Source organism: Strigops habroptila, chromosome 3 (assembly GCF_004027225.2).
Source record: "Strigops habroptila isolate Jane chromosome 3, bStrHab1.2.pri, whole genome shotgun sequence".
In the NCBI taxonomy this organism is placed as follows: Eukaryota; Metazoa; Chordata; class Aves; order Psittaciformes; family Psittacidae; genus Strigops; species Strigops habroptila.
This window is the reverse complement of record NC_044279.2, coordinates 57724470-57742174: the sequence shown is the minus strand read 5'-3', so window position 1 is coordinate 57742174 and position 17705 is coordinate 57724470. Positions and strand designations below refer to the sequence as shown.

Below are 17705 nucleotides of genomic sequence, written 5' to 3'. Positions count from 1 at the left end.
ATTAAAAGAAACCAATGACGACGAAATTAAAGTGTAATGCAGGGCATTTCCAAGAAGCATTGGCCTTGCAAGCAAGCAGCTCAACACTAAATATATACAGATGAGGCTGGTAAATAATAGCACTGGATTTAGAGACATTTGATGACTGCAAGCTGATGTAGACACTGCTATGACTCCCTGACAGAATGTACACATGCAAAATTCACTTGCAAAGAGGTACACCTGTGATTCGGGGGTTGTGGTTATAGAATTGAACAATACAATGCCCAGTTTGCCCAACCTCACATTAAAAAGTTACTGCAAAAGAAAGATTTCCCCCTCTCTTTCATTGTTAGTATCATTTTGTTTGTTAATAACAAGTGAAAAAATTGGTTAGAGAAAACCAATGGTCACCCCAACAGCTTTTCTCTGAGGCATACATTTCTAGGTTAATTTATGAAACTGGGAGCCTCCTTCCAAAACACAGGCTACATATGATAATTGAATAAAAGTTTAGTCTTGCTGCTTGGAGTATTTTTCATCTGGTCTGAAAATACACATGGCCAAGGGGAGGTCACTATTATTTGATGGTGCTATTTATGCTACAGAGAACATGACAGGAGGGGCTCAAAAACAACCAATAAAAGCTGTAACAGGGATGTGGGACAGAGTGCAGGCTGTAATGATTCTGGACACTATAAGCAAAGAACCTATCTTATATTTGATTTGTCTGTGTTCAATGAGGCAAGACATGAAGTATACACTAGATCGTTGCATATACACAAAAAATACACATTAAATTTAAATATACTGTTTCAAATAGAAATAAAATAGAAAATAAGTCCTTTGTGCTTAGAAATAGAAAGTAAAATAAAAAGAAAAGGAGATATCTATCTCTACTATCAATTCTTTCATCAGAAGTGACTCATGACACCCTGAATCCCTTCAGTCAAAAATGGTCACAGTATTACAGTAATACTTTGGGGCACTATCACAGTCATGACTCCATACACGTGCAATCCTCCCAGATAGCTTAAGTGTACTTTCATTATGGCAGCAAAGATTTTTATATATATATACACATCCTAATTACTGGCCAGGATGCTGTGAAGAACATCAGCATGCAATCTGTGGTTTTCAGATTCACCTGTTAGTAGTGTTTGACCCCAGGCTGGAAATGATGGCCCAGGTATCCCACCACACCGTGCACAGCAATGCCACTGCTCAGTACAGTGGGCTTACCTCCTCATGTGGCCACGTTTTCCTAATGTACAAGTCCTCAATGCACAGTTCTGTTTTGTCTGTGTCGCATACCCTTGGCTTACTTTTAACCTCCAGGCCAAACACGGACTCAGTACGGAGTACCCCACTCAACTGATCATGCACACAAGCCAAACCCAAGGCTATTCAGAACATTTTGTGTTCGTATTTCTCAGTTTCCAAGTTATTGGCTTCTCTGAGAAACAGAGCCTTTCCTTTTTCTCATTCATTAAGCACACATACATAGAAACTCTAAAGGAGTGGTACATGATGTTTTTAAAATAAACACTAATGCTTTTTTATATGTATTTTGGCTGAAAGTTATTTTCTGTCTTTCCTCCCTCCCCTCCGATTTCTGCAGGGAACTGATACCACCCATGTAATGTTGTTCACCCTACAGCCTAGCCAGTGTGGTTTCCAACAATATTTGACCGACATTAGGGAAACCACAGATCTTAATCTGAGTGGCTGCTTGACCACAGGGAATGATGATTCAAGCTACGTTCTCCAACAAATGCTGATTTAAATTCACTATTGGGAAAGGTATTATTTTGCTACAGCAGCCATATGATGGGGTTTCCACCACATCCCATGTTTTCTGATCCACAGTGACTTACCGCTGTTCACAGTTAGTAAAAATGCATCCTCCGTCTGAGAACGTAACTCTCTAATACACATCCAACATTGACCAGAAGGAATGGCTTACAGCTAACTTCTCCTTATGTTTCAAAGTCTACAATAATAAAACCAACAAAGAGGAAGCACGGAAAGATGTAGTAATGTACAAACCTTTTACTTCATTACCTTCCCACTGAGTGCTTCTGGAGCAGGCTAACAAAAAAAGAAGCCATAACCCCAAACCTTTAAAAGTAATTTAAAAACTACTCCCATTTAGACTTCCCACTGCATTACTGACTTGCAATCAAGTCAACTTGTTACTGAGACTTCATGATTAATAACATACTAATGACCTGCAGAAAAACAGATCTGGTATTAATTGCTATACTTTTAATGTGAATGCAAGTGCCTACGTAGCACAGTCACATCTTGTATTTCAGAAATTTAAGTGGGAAACTGTCCATTATGACTAACGTTAACTTGGACCAGAGCATTTATTTATTTAAGAACTTTATTGCTCACAGTTAACTATGTGATTAGTGAAGGCCAAATGTAACACACTAATCAGGGAATGAAAGACTTCTGAAGGAAATTAATTCTGCTTGCAAGGAAATGTGTGTTTTATTAGAGATGATTTGTTCTTAGAATGCAAAGTGGTAGTAAAAGAAATAAATGTATATAAACTGCAATAGAAACCTGCAAAATATACTCAAGACAGAGGCAATAAATAATTGGGAACCCGTGACTTAGTATGTAAGCATCCAACAGAGGAGGTATTTTAAGAATTTAGCAGCACGAAATGAAATGACTATTACTCAGCTTCAGGGACAGGCACACAGTAGCAGTCAGTGACAAATTCTGCAGAATCTTTGCTTCCTACTCACTCTAATATAGGTAACACCACTGTTCCATGCATTATTTAAACATGCTGCCACAGTTCAGTTCAGGAACAGAAATTTGCTTGTAACACATTAGAGCTAACCTAGTTTCCCCAGACCAGACAAAGCATTTACTTGTACCCTTGATTCACTCGTACCAGACAGTATGTCTCTGATCTCTAGCAACAGATTTAGGCAGTAATGCTACAAGCAGGTCCATGTCTCATTCCACGTGGCACCATGGAAATCAGTGAGGACCTGCAGCGGCAGCAGCGTCATACAGATGTGCCTCCAGTCACATTGCCACTGAAGTAATTTAGGCTCAATTTTGCTTCTGCTCTACAACCCGCAGAAGGTACTTGCTGTCGTGGAGGGCAGTACTTCCTAGCATGGCAGTGGCTTAACATGGACTTCAGGAATTACGACCCATTCCTTCCCCTGGGTTCAACACACTGAAAAGCCTGCTTTCTTGCAAGCTGCTTAGCAGCCTGAGCTTCTGCCACAGCAGTAGGGTCTCCATGGACCTTGCGCCTGCCAGCTCTTTCCAGCTGGCTAAGCAAGAACTGCTCTGCCAAACAGCCAAATGCCCTGAAAGTGTTCTCACACTTCTGCCGCATGTCTGAAGTTGAATGATATCTTCAAAGTCTTAGCAGTGTGGATAGAAACTAGATGTTTATTTTGATAGAATGAGTATATTTAATGCCAACGAGATGACCGCACTCATTCAGTCTGACCTCCTGCACTTAAGCAGCCTTTCGCATTTTGCTTGGTAACCTCCTAAAGCATCTGTTCCAGAAAGGATTGTCTAGGTCTTTCCCTGGATTGATTTCCAAGTCTTCTCCATAATTTTATTTTGTAGAGTTCAAATTGGTGTGATCCTTTTTAATTGCCAAATTTGGTAAAAGCTGAATAATTTCTCTTAAAAGAGTGTAATGCATATCTGATCCTTCCAGGAATCAGCAAGTACCTCTTGATATATTTCTCATTTATTTTGTTGGGTCTGAGGTTACACACAAGAAAGCAGGATTCCAAGTAAGTAGTTCCCTTGGGCTGGCTGGCTGCCTCTATTAATTTCTACTGCTGGAGCAGCTCAGTTCAGAAGGCAGTAACCTTTCACTGGCCCCTTCAGTGGTTAGAGGAACTGCTGTAGTCAGACCCTTCTTTGATGCTATGCACCAAGGGGACAACTCTTAACCCAGCAAACTCATCACCCTCATTAACATCAGAGCAACTGATTCCCCACTGTCTACCTAGAAGCTACAGCAAAGGGAACTGCTGTTGGGAAGAACAAGACGGTATATTTGGTAGAGTCTTTAAAGGTAAATGGCAGCTCATTTTCTTTATCTCTGCTATTAGACATTATCAAAAGGGACCAGTTGCACTTTCTGGGAACTACTGTGCTATCTCTGGGATTTGAAAGCAGAAGGAAAGCAGGTTAAAAACCGAGACTTGGCAATAAAATTGTAGGCCGAAACTGTTTGCTCCCTCTCCAGGGTAAATACAATTCCTTCTTTAGGAACTCTTCCAAGGGAGTTTTATGTGATCTCACGTACCAACAGATTAATTTTCCCTTCTCTTTTCAGTTTCTTTCAAAAATTCCCTATTTAATATTCTTCCACACAAAGTCCACAAGCTCATTCTCTTCCACAAGCTTCCCTCAGGGGTTCTTCAGAGTCTGCAGAAATGGGACTGCAGAATGACATCTTAATGAAGTAAATACCTATTCCCAATGAGTTCCCCTTAACACATGTGCCAAGACAACTGACCACTATACATTCCTCTTCCTGTCAGCACTGCAGAGCCAATTCTGCTTCCAGTCAGTGAGTATGGTTTTGTTCTGCCTCATGCATCAGCCACAGAAGCATTTGCTTGCTTTTAGATCACCAAAAGCTTTGCCTGAGGGTCTGGGGAGATTTATGGTTTTGGATGGAAACCGGAGAATTTGGCAATTTCAGCCACGCAAAAGTTAGCGGTTAACTTTGGGGTCTTTGGGGGTATCTTTGACTATAGTTGGTGGGGTTTGGCCCAAGGTTTTTTACATTTCTATAATGAAATACATCATCATCACCATTATTATTACCTTATCATTTCTCTGCTGTTGTGCAAAGAAACATTTTTCCCTACAGTATTATGAAGGACCCCACCACCTTTTTTTTTGTAAGCAGCCCCAAACTAAAAAACAGAATAATGGAGAGGATTACCTGATAAATTCCCTTTTGGCAGGTAATAATTTCTTCTAATATTTTAAACATGGTTGTGCAAAACTACTTGCTAAATCTCAGTACTGCAAGGAGAGCTGGAGAACAGCAGTGGCAGCTTTTGTCCATGGGACTGCTGAGGAGGAAAAGGTGCCCGGCCTCGGAAGTGCCAAGCCAAGCTTCCCTCTTCCTCCATTTCTTCAGCTGAGCTGAACTGCTCAGCATTTCTGAATTTGGTCAGCTGTCCTAGCAGAAAGAGGAATGAGAAAATCAATGCTGGGTCCAGAGGCTTTCTGAGTGGCAGGCAGCAATACATTTCATATCTAATGAGGTAAGTTTGTTTCTTCTGTGCAGACACTTCACTTTGTCACTCACATCAGGAAACACATCCAGAACTCTCCCTAGCCTAATGCTTCTTGATCCCTTTGATCATATTTCAACCAACCCTGCTATGGCTTCTCCCCCCGGTTTGTGAAATCACTTGACAGATAACCTTAGCCAACCTAGTGTTCAATTTAATGACCAGCAGCATCGGATGTACAAGCTTCTGGATCCAGAGAGAGGCCACAGATCTGTGCTGCAGCTAAGGGCAGATAACCTCCTGTGAGGCTGCACTCCAAGGCACCTATGTATCTGGCTGTGCAGCACTCTCTATACATCCTTTCTCTACAGACACCCACAGACTCAGTATCCATGTACTCCAAGAGAAGAAACCATCTGCTCTCAGATAGGGGAAGGGGGCAGAAAGGCAAAAGAACTCTTGGCTAGGGGAGTCACTGCAGAGGGTTTGCAGAGAGACATGCCAATCACCAGAGACAGCTCTGCAAATACTTTCAAATAGAAAAATTAAAAAAAGAAAGGAATTATTTTGCAGGTAATAAAGTTTGCTGGATCTTCTATAGAACACAAAACCCCCCTACTAATAACTAGACACAATAGTATAAAATTAGTAAGTCTGCCCAAGGTCACAGACACAAAGGGAGCCAAGGAGGTGTTCTATAAAGACACTTGGAAAGCAACATTCAAATCATTACTGGTATTCGGTATCAAGCACATCGCTCTTAGCCTCACTATAAGCTCCTGAAAATTGCTCTCATCTTACTTTTCCTCCTTATTGTTCTCCTTGTGAATAACAATTTTTAAAGAATTTCTAAAGGACTTTTTAAAGGATTTTTAAAAGATTCAAAATGCACTGTAGGGATCTGAACCTGAGTAAAGTCCCACTATATTCTAAATACAACCAAAAATAATAGTACGAAAAATGCCTACATACATTTAACAATACTGTTCATTTTTAGAACCTATTACTCTTAGAATCAGTAGAAAATTAGTTGAGCTAAGCAGTTTGTCAGATCACAGCTTTTTCCTAAGAGCTACAAAATCTACCCACTATTGGATCAGGAACGGCTGGAACTGCCTGGTGAAAGGCCACGTGCCAAAGAAAGTCTAAGTACATTTGCAACTTTCCAGTGCTAGCAAATCAAAGAAAGGTCAGCACAGCTGTGACAAATGAGACCGACTTAAAAATGTACCTCTGAATGCTTATACTGAAGAATGAAAGTGCACCTACAGTCAGTGGTATTCATGGTAAGTCAAATCTGTTATGAATGCTAGCACCAACAAAGTCGTAGCACTGGATGTGGGCATCTGGATGTGTAGCTCTTCTCGGTGCCCTGTATGAGCACTTCAGGTGCGCACATGTGTTAACAAATGCATTGCTGGGCAGATGTGGGGGACCACCACCCCCAACAGATCTCTGACATTCACTTTATTTGCTTCATAGCCTCCCCATATTATGTACAGATTGTCACAAGACTTTGAAACAAAATTATTTATGGTATGAAAATAAAAATAATCTTGAGCCAACTTGCTTGTATGGGAACTTCTACATGGGACAACTGGACACAATCGCTCAGTGGCAACACAAGGGCCTCCAAGCTTCAAGGGCTGAATCTGCTGTGGTACAAGGTGAAAGAGATATAGAGACAAGAAAGGCAAAAGGCTAAGTTTCTGAGTGATGAAGATTTTGAAATTGGAGACTGAAGTTCTGCCAATGCTTAGGCTGCCTGTAGACTTCTCAGATATTACCTTTGCTCTTAGACCTATACTTACCTGTCCTAGATCTTTCCCACCCCTCTCCATTACATGAAGGCTTTGTTGTGCTCAGGGTCCTCTATTAATCTGAGGAACCCAGTAGGAGGCAATTGGCTTTGGCTCCTATTACGTTTATCCTCTTACCATTGTTTTGCTAGGACAATCTAAAAAGCAATTCAAGTAAATACTTTCCCAACATTTTTAAAGAAAACAAAGTACTTTCATCAAAACATTGCCAAGACTGTATAAGCAAACATGTATCCTTTTCCAAAATCAATCATTTTCCAAGGCAAAGGCAAGTTGAGTTATCTACTGCTATTATGGCAATAAACTGTGCTACTACTTGAAGTGCTTTGCGTAGGAGATGCATATATCAAGAGAAGAAGTGCCTTAAAAGAAACTTCAGGCAGGTTTATTTGTTTTCCTACAAACATAAACATGTTTAGTAGCCTGCACTCTGCTCAAGCCGCTATTTACACAGTAAGTCTGTAAGAGCAGCTTAACAGCCTGATGAGACAACATAATAAAGGCTTTTACCCTCTCTGTGTCAAGCAGGGAATATTCCCTCTACTCTCCAATACGTTTGGTTTTTAGACATCTGAAAAGAAGAAAATGTTCTCTTTGTTAAGGTATTTGTCTCTATCATCTGTTAGTAGGAGCTGCTAGTGAGGCTTTTTGAAGGAACAAGGGACTAGCCTGAGTGAAAATGTGCCTAGTGTTATTTGATGGTGCTGAAAGAATAAGTACAACAACACAGTTTCAGTTTTCAACTGAAAACTCAAAACGCAGCACTCTCACCTCCCATGGACCTGACCATGTATTCCCAGCTTCCTCCAATCTCTTGCTGAAGTCAGTGGCCACTGAACAGATACAAGAATGGTTGTTCTCTGGCTCTACTTCAAAGGCTTACTTTAAAAATTCTGCCCAGAAAGGCTGGCCTTCATGGAGTTGATGAGCAGAAGGTATCCCTCCAAAAACACCAGCAGAAATGTTTTGCAAATATGCATCAAAAAACCTCCAGAAGATGCTCCTCCATTCCACTACCTCTTCATATCTGAGCTTAGATTTTTGTTTTCATGTCCTAAGGCCTCATCTCCAAGTTATCAAAACAAGCAGTAGCAGCTCATAACATAGCTACTGGAAGAAAATCACACCGCTTTGCTTCAACAGGGGACTTGCAAGTCTGCTTTGAATTTGTTCTTATTAGAACAAAATAAACAAAACAGGGTGCTTTAAAAGGCCCAGAAGGGTAGATGCAAACACAGAAAAATGCAACTCTTCTGAACATTTGGGATAGGGTTGTCATTTTATTGCAATTCTGTATAGCCCAGTGTAAAGGATATCTGACCTTAATCAACGTGATTAAATAAGTGGGCACAGTAATATGGCACCTCAATGCGCACCACTGCAATAGTGGAAAATACATACACATATAGTCTTTCTCTGATTCTCTTTAAAAACAATTCCTATTGAATTACAGCTTTCAGCACTATTTATCAACAGATTATTGTTTGTGGAAGAATGCTACCTTCCTGCTCAAACTATTCCAAGGCTGACTCATATCCTGGTAATTCATTAATACATAACATGATTCTGGCCCAGTAAAATCATTTTTGCACTATACACATCATAAATCCTACACCATCAACTGAAAAATATATCTTGAATTCTCTTTCTAAACACTAATGGAACGTTTTGCTTGGCTTCCCACACATATCATCAAGGGGAGAGGACCAGTCAAAGCTGTAAAAAGCAATTTGATAGCAGTATACTTTGTAGAGTTTAACATAGGAATATAAGAGCTACCATACTAAATGAGACCTGAGGTCAAACTAATCTACTGTCTTACAACAGTAGCCCATCTCAGAAGCTGCATGGGAAAATAGAGGTGGAATAATCTCTCCCATCTGCCCTCCCCACATTAGATCTCATCCCATTAGAAACTGATTTAAAGCGTAGATTGTGAGGTTTAATATTCCTTTCAAGGAGCAGCAATCAAAGAAAATTCACCTTTAACTTAAGATAACACTGTGCTTCAGAAAGGAGAACTGGAGGTGGGGGTATGTATTTGTTTTCATGTTTCAGCAGACTTAATTGCTACAACCAACATGGGAGATACTATCACTTGGCAAACAAACTTGTACTGGCTAGAGCTGTTTTTACTTCATGCCTGGGGCATTTATTGTTTCTGGATATGATCTTGCAACCCTTTTTTTCTCACAAAGGCAGCCCTGTACCACTATTCACAATCTCACTGACACCAAGAGTAAGCACCATGTGGAACAGAAAGGATTTGAGAAGTATTCATTTTACTGACAGTGTAACATGTTGCTTCCCAGCAGAGTATTTTTTAATCTGATGCTAGAAGCAATATGGTGCTTGTCATAAGCAAGATATTTTTGTAAGGCTCAGTGACAAAGAATGCCTAAGAGAAAATCTACATAGGGAATGAACATCATCAGTGACAGAGAAATCATGTTGAATTTTCTTTTTATGAGCTAGTCTGATTTCCACAATCAGCTCCCAATATCTCCTTCTCCAGTGCACCACCAAGTCTTCACTGGTTCTTGAGCTGCACTTGGAGCTGAACCAGCACCTCTGTTATATACCAAGTGCCTACACAATTAAACATACTGGGCCAGACACAGCTGGACTGGCTGAAAATCAGCCTGTATCAAGTCAATGCATTTTATATCCTTACATCTGCACACCTATCTGATGTGGATGAGTGTATGAGTTCATCAAGGCAAAATCACTCTCCTTCATGTGTATCACACAAATGAGTGTTGACAGGGGAATGGCTTGAGTCTCTTCAACCTGTTCTCATTAATCACTCCACACTGGCACTGACTCACTCCATTCAAGTGGTATACAATAACAATAACAAGGACCAGCAGGTTGCCTTAGTGTGATAGCACTGTAACTGCTGAGTATAGTAGCCTTCTCTCTGATATAAATGAAGCCCTGAGTATTTTCTCTGACTGCTGAAAACCTCAAATGCACATGCAAACTCAGGCAGAAGTCAGTGAGGGGACTGGTAAGCCTGCTTGCACCTCACTCCAGACAGCAAACGTGGTCTCTGGGATCCTTGATGCTACCTCCCTTGCAAGGACACAGGCAGCAGCACCTTAATGGTTTGCTAATGCTCTCCCCGCACTACAGTTCAGTCCTGACCATAAGCACAGCAACCTCAGTGAGAGGCTTGTGGGGGTTCAGGTAAAAATATATTATATGCTAAGAAAAAACCCCACACAAAGCAGTAAAATTTCAGCTGCTGTCCTCTTTATAATGTCTCACCTGGCTGTGAAGCTGTATGGTATTGCTGCTCTAGAAAGAAGGGGAAGGCTAAATAATGCTACTTGTATTGAACATTTGGTTCTTCTATGTATGCAATGGGAGGAGAAAAGAAAGAGAGGGGTAGACCAACAACAAAACTTTCCAACATTTTTCAGTGGAAAGTTGGCCAAACCATAATGTTGATGCATTGAATCTGAGGGGCCTGGGCCTCAGCCATTGTCTTTTAAACTGACTTACCTGAAGCATTAGTTCTAGCACTGAAACGGATTAGCTGAAGGGTTTAATCAGTCTCTTTACTGCTGTATGGTGCAGCTATAGTCATTTAACATTTTTCACAGCTCACTGCCTCTAGGGCTGCACTAGGGTATACTCAGCTATAACTCAGGGCAAGAAGAATTAGAGAAGTAACAGTAAGGTAAAAAGATGGCTTGGGTGGGGGAATCATGACATAAAATTTCCCTGTCCTGCTAGTCCAAGAAATTTCCTCAGGATTTTAAAACTTCAACATAGGACATGGGATTCTCCCTGTCCTCTGTTTTCAGGATGTAATGAGAGACAAAGGAACGGATGCTCCAGTCCTGACCTCTATCCATGCATTTAGTTCAGTAATCTAAGATGGGTGACTGTGTCCTATATAAATCAATGCAAGGGGTGTATCTTCACCATGAGACCTTCACCAGATAATACGACTGGGACAAGGCCAGTTGCTTTACAGGGTGTCCTGGGTTCAGCTGTAGCAGCCATTTTTCTCCTTAGTAGCTGTTGCAGTGCTGTGTTTTTGACTTTAGCCTGAGAACGACGCTGATAACACACCGATGTTTTCAGTTGTTGCTAAGTAGTGCTTACTCTGATCAACGTCTTTTCAGTCTCTTATGCTCTACCAGTGAGGAGGGGCACAGGAAGCTGGGAGGAAGCAGAGACAGGACACCTGACCCAAACTCACCAAAGGGGTATTCCCTACCACAGCACGTCATGCCCAGTATGTAAACTGGGGGAAGTTACCTGGAAGGCCCAGACCGCTGCTCGGGTCAGGCTGGGTATCGGTCAGCAATTGTATCCTCTCCCCTTGTTATTTCCCTTATCATTATTTACTGGTGGTAGCAGTAGTGGTTTTGTACTATACCTTAGTTACTGGACTGCTCTTATCTCAACCCGTAGGGTTTATATTCTTTTGATTCTCCTCCCCATCCCTCCAGGAGCAGGGGGAGGAAGAAGGAGGAGAGTGAGTGAGCAGCTGCGTGGTTCCGGGTTGCTGGCTGGGCTTAAACCATGACACAGGGTTACATGATCAAATGTGGATGGCAGGTCACTGTCATGTAACCCAAAGGTGCAAATCCTCTTTGTCCTCCTTTTTGTTTTTCAATTTGGTCACTCTGTGTCAAAGATGTCTGGTGATTCAGTGCTGCTGGTGTGGATGCACTAATTTATTTGGGATTAAACTGGTGCTGTACAGCCCCATTTATCATCAATGGTTCTATACAGAAGAGTATAGTGAGATCTTTGTAGCTAATCTTTGTGGGCTTCTTTAGGCCAAAAATAATTCCCACAAACACTTTCTATCTGTCCTTCCCTGTATGATTAATCCCTCATTTCATACCAATTTTCAAAATGGAGATACCATGCTGAGAGATTCAAATCCTGCCCTTGGAAGGCTAATAGTGCATATTTTGTACAAATAAGTGAAAAGGTAGATGTTATGAGAGGGGATTACATATCCAGTCACTATGGCAATGTTTCAAGACCAGGTCTGTGAGATCCTTGGATCATAGACTGTTACTGTATTTTTCAAGGTGCTATTTTTCTTTCTCTCATTCTGGAATGAATGAAGGCTTCTCTTGACAATTATGCATTGGGAGACCTAAGTAAAGCATCCCTCTAGCAACAGATCCATCATAGGGTCAGCTAGGTCTAATCACATCAAATTCTCTGGAACGAAAACCCATTTGGCAGTAAAGAAAGGTCAGTCTCCCATTTAACAGTATTACTTTATGGCTGCATGGATTATAGTTCTGTGGTGCAGCGCGTTAACACAGAAGGCCTGAGGCTGGGTTCAAATCATATTTCAGGTCACAAGTAAAAACCAGCTGTGGATGGAAAGAGTTGGGAGGTATGTCCTGTAAGACATTAGAAAGCTATCACAAAACCTGCTACACTCATCAAGTTTGCTCAGAGACAATCTGAGAAACAAAAAAACAGCTGAACAAGATTTGAGGTGTTTTGCAGGTCAGCATTGCAATATGCTGGCAGAGTTACTAAGAAAACTGTCTCAGTATCTGCTCACACTATCCTTGGCTCTAGCTATTACTTTCAGTTGCTCTACACCAGGAGAATTGAGTTTTTGGGGAACACTTGTCTGGAAGTGAAGCTGAGAAGAAGCAGGGCTACAGCAGGGCAAATAAGAAACACGTTTGTTTTAAAAGACAGAAAGAAAAGTCCTCATACACAAATGTGACAGTGGATAAGCTCATGTCTTTAGAATGAGAAGAAAATAACACCTCAAATCAGCTATACGTGGACTTCCACCGGAGAGCTTTGTAGTGTTAAAAAAACCCAAACCTCTAGCAAAATGTGCTCACAGAAAATCACTAGAGGGAAAATTCAATATATCGTGAACCTATAGGGGCAAATTCTGTTTGGGATCTCCTGTTGTATAAACCTGCATCACTGAATTTCCTTCAGACAAACACCAGCATTACCAACAGCAAAGTATGAGGCCCTGTATTCCAGTGCCTAATTATAAAAGAGTCAATCGCATTTGTTTAAAATCTGGTAGGAAGCTAGTAAAGAATAATCAACAGTCCAACAGCTAATAAACCAAAGCAAATAAAAAATGCTGTCATGTACTGTGTGTGAACACATGGCCTTAAAGAAGCCCCCTCAAATGCCAGACAGCCCATGCAGGTATTCCACATGGTACAGAAGTACTTTCATCTGGTGGACAATCACCTCCTTTCACGGTGGCTGTATCAATTCACATGGTTGGCGAGAAAGCTGCTTGGGCAGACTTCATTACGACTGAACATCCTGTCTGTGAGATCTAGCAATCATCAAGCCCCACTTAAGCCTGAATTGGAGGCTGAATGATGCAAATGCCTTGAACTGCCCCTTGAAAAAGTTTTAATTCCTCAGTGTAGGATGACTTGGCTTTAGTTGAGACAGAAATGGTTCAGGGCAGAGGGTGAGAGTGTAGACTTAGCAGGCTGAAGTATTACATGTTGATCACTGGATGTTCCCACTAAAAGCACTTTCTTTCATAATGTAACTCATCTTTCCAACTCCACCATTCCCTGGAGAGACTTACCACAAATTTGTGTGCTGTTTCCCCTTGTCTTGCTTTGCAAAAGACAATTCTTAGCCCAGGAAGAAAAAATTATTTATGATAGAATTTCACACATTTTTCTAGGTGTTTAATGAAGCTTGAACTTGGAGCAGAGAGAGTGCTTATTGTTGAATTTTTTTCGAGATCACTGCACAACAAACAGAAACTGAATAAGCAATTAAGTTAACTGGCTTTAAAACTCACATTGGCTGAGGATTAAGGTAATTATGTCTGCGCTTACACACATTCATTGCAGCTTTAAACAGTCTCGCTTGCTGTTTTGTTGCTGATGTGGTTCTAAAACTAATCTGAGTTGTTGTCCTGCTGTTAATTACCTCAAAGGTTACAAACACAAGCTCTCCTTGCTATAAATATAGCTATGTTATTTGTATTACATGCTCAAAAGAGGTGCAGACCTCTTTTGCTAGGCTTATACAAACAGATCCAAACATTTCTTCCTGTATCAAAGAATTTACAATACCTTAGACTTAAGGGATCTGTTAAAATAATGCACAATAGGTGGGTTTGGTATTGTCATACAGTGATTTCACTGTCAAAGGAGAAAAAAATCTATTTTAAGTTTGCGGGAAAGGAGAGACTCTGGGAAAGCGGTATCAGTCTCCACAGTACCACTGGCAGGGCAATGTGGATTCTTCACCTTCTGGGTTACAAATAAGTTTCCTTTTAAATGGCTGGAATGCAGGGGAGAGGAAAGGAAGGGAAACCCCCACATTCTCCTTGTCTAACAAGGAGCCACAGCATGAGAACCACTCCCTAGCAGAAGTAATCTGTGATTGACAATGTTTTTTTTTTTTGCAGCCAGGGCTAAAAATGGTTTAGTTGTAAACACGAGAATACGGAACATTTTGATGCCCTTTACATATGCAAGGGCTGCTTACACAAGCACTCTACATGCTGGGTGGCTATCTACTGGCACCAAGCAGGCAGCACGCTTCAGAGTTCCTGAAAACCAATGAACTTTCGTACCAGGGTATGAGCACAAACACAGGAGAAGAAAAAAATCTTGTAATGGGCAGATTTGCAGAGGGCAGATTCAAAAAAACTGGAGGTTTATTCTCCAGGCAGTCCAAGCATTCATATGTGTGATCTTAGGCAAGCTGCTATATTTGGCTTCACCCTTCCTGCCTGAAAACCTGAGAGAAACACTTGATTCTTCACAGAGAGGGTGAATGTGTGTAAGGCACTCAGTATGATGGGCTGGAAGCTCTGCAAACAACCCAGAACAAAGTCTGAGACTTTGATACAATTGCCCTGCAATCTTAAAGTCAGCTCTGAGGTCTACAATGAAAGGACACCAAGGAAATGGGGTCAGGTGGTACAACCTCAGAATTTCACAGGGAATATGAAGGAACCTTTTTATTGAAACATGTAGAATTGCCTTGTGCTGAAGTTAATGATCATCTGAAGAAAGTTAAGCAGCAACAGCTTTTTCAACAGTTTGAAAAATGTTGCTTAACATGAACTATATCTCTGCGGCTTTGCTCTTCCTCATTGGTTCTTTCCTGTGAATCAGACATAGTCACAGACTTATCCAGGGGTTCTGCAGATGGTAAAAGGGCAAGCTTATCAGCAGTTTCCATGGGCATTTTGCCTAAGGTTAGCAGAATCTGTTCCTTGATATTAGTGATGAACTCATTTGGAGATGAGCTCCCTATGCACTAAGGCGGCCACCTAAACTAAATAGGACTTGGCCCCAAAACAGTGTGGACTTCTAAGGTCCTAAATGAGTATTCGGTAAACATGCTGATTCGTAACCAAAAGTAATCTTTCTTTTAAAAATCAAAACCAGAAGAAAGAAAATGTTGACAGCAAGATCATAAGTCACAGAAACTCTATTATGAATCAAAACAACAGATGGAACACAAACAACAGCATCTTTTATAAATATAAATTAGACTTCTCTATTTCATGCATTGGAAAAGCTAATATGCTCCAAATAAATTTCCCTGAATCCCTCAGTGATATTCTATGGTCAGTGTTGACATGCTGTTACCAAAAAACCTCCATGGATGATTTATATTCCAGCAGAGTCACTAACCCCAAACCACATTTTTCTGTCAGACCTGACATTAATAACTAACTATATTATTTTTGCAGTGGAAGAAGCAAGTGAAATCACCTGTACTTTGCTTCTTCACAGTGAATTATCAGTGATTTCTTGATCTATAGTCACTTTCCTTCTTTCTTTATTAGCAGGCCTACTGACTGCATGAGTCACAAATTATCACCTTAAGCACCAGACAGGAACTAAATTATCACAGTGCTCCCTCTACAAAGCAGGCATCATACAATGTTTGCTGTAATCAGTCTCTGGGGCCCAAATACCTTGAATTTCAAACAGGAAATAACTTTGTCCTTCCCATGTCACACTATGAAGAACCAGTGTTTCTGGGACCGCAGCAACTTCTCCAGGTCAAAAATTCTCTGGGCTTGCACTTATCTGTTGCAGCAACAGATAAGCTACAATTGATGAAGCTACTCTTGCAGAAGCAGAGTGCCTGCCCTTGCTCACTGACAATGGGAAAAGCAGGACAGCCAGATCATGGTTATATGTCCATGTCTGATCACACGAGGGAGAGGAGAAGCTCAGCTACTGTTTAATTCCTTTCATGGTATGCACAGTTACTGGCGACTCACTCGTTCAGTAGCCCAGGCACATGAAGAAACAAAACTCCTTGAACAGCATTTACAGAGTTGTTTCTACTTCCCATTATCACAATAGATATCCAATTATTTATAGGTAGCTTTCAAAGACTATTACTAAGACTTTGCATAATGAACAAATAAGTTTCACACCAGCTCTAGCCTAACAAGAATGCAGGGATTGACTTTTCTCTCACCAGTTTTGCACTGGTGTAATTACAATTACTTCAGTGGTGAAACCTCTGACTGATACCACAGTGAGAGCATGTCACAACATGACATTCATGAACCAGAAAGTATTCCTAGCTATCTCTAAATACATCATGAAGGGAATGCTTCTTTTAAACATTTCGTCCCTATTTTTAGCAGGTACATCAAAACCTAACAACATGACATGATCCTACAATGTTATTTCTGCCTAGTCATGTGCACTAACTGTGCCACTCTCAGCTCTTCCCATCCTGCCCCAGCTTGAAACTAACCTTGCACTGACTCCTTTCTTTCTAATCCACACTCAGGGTGGAGTAGGCTTTTCAGCTGATGGAAGTACCAATGAGGTGCAATGGAAAATTTTTTTGAATGACATCTGTATCTTCAGACCTTGGTTTTTCTTTTGTTGATGGACAAAGAAGCTCTACAGTACCAATGCTCTTTCAGACTTCATGACTTTTATGTGTTCAAAACCCATTCAAATAACTATATATTAATAAAGAGGCAACTCCTGCACAAAATTTTAATTGAATACATCCTCCTTCCCCTTCTCTCTTTACTGATGCACGTTCATTTTCCTAGCCTTTTCTAGGAGGCTTTTAAAGCGTAAAGTTACAGAGCTCAAATGCTTAAGGTATCATTTCTCCAAAGGTACATGGTTAGAACTTAAGTTTGAAATGGTTATGCACTTAATTAGTCATAGAATATATAACATCATACGACTTAGATAACAAATCATGACATGCAGAGCAAATGATACAAAACACACTTCATTTGAATTCTCACAGAACACTTCCATTATCCCTCCATAAACAGATTCTGTCAGGCAAAGGTGGGCTTACAAATTAGACTCTCATTTTTTTTATTTATTTTTTTTTCAGTTTAAATGTTGCAAATTCTCCATTCCAGTAAGTTACTCTAAATGACTCTGGCGTAAGATAAGCCTCTGTCCCATTAAGATCATAGCAAATTAGAGGATTTGCATGTAAGTCTCTCTGCCTGAGGCTACTCCACTACACCACAAGGATTTTCGCGCTTCATCAGGACACTGGCATTCCTACTACTAAAAACACTGAAACAAGACATTTCCAAAAATCTTCTAACCGCACCTCGGAAAATGGAAATCTAGTAAGTCTTTTCTAAGTTTCCTTCCTATGACAGTACAATTAAAACCTGTAGTACAAATGA

At 40.7% G+C, this 17705-nt stretch overlaps 1 protein-coding gene across 2 annotated transcripts in view; it reads right to left on the bottom strand.

Moving 5' to 3' along the window:
- SCUBE1 (signal peptide, CUB domain and EGF like domain containing 1) overlaps positions 1 to 17705 on the bottom strand; it is a 209196-nt gene that overhangs the window by 36097 nt on the left and 155394 nt on the right. The gene's annotated exons all lie outside the window — the stretch shown is intronic.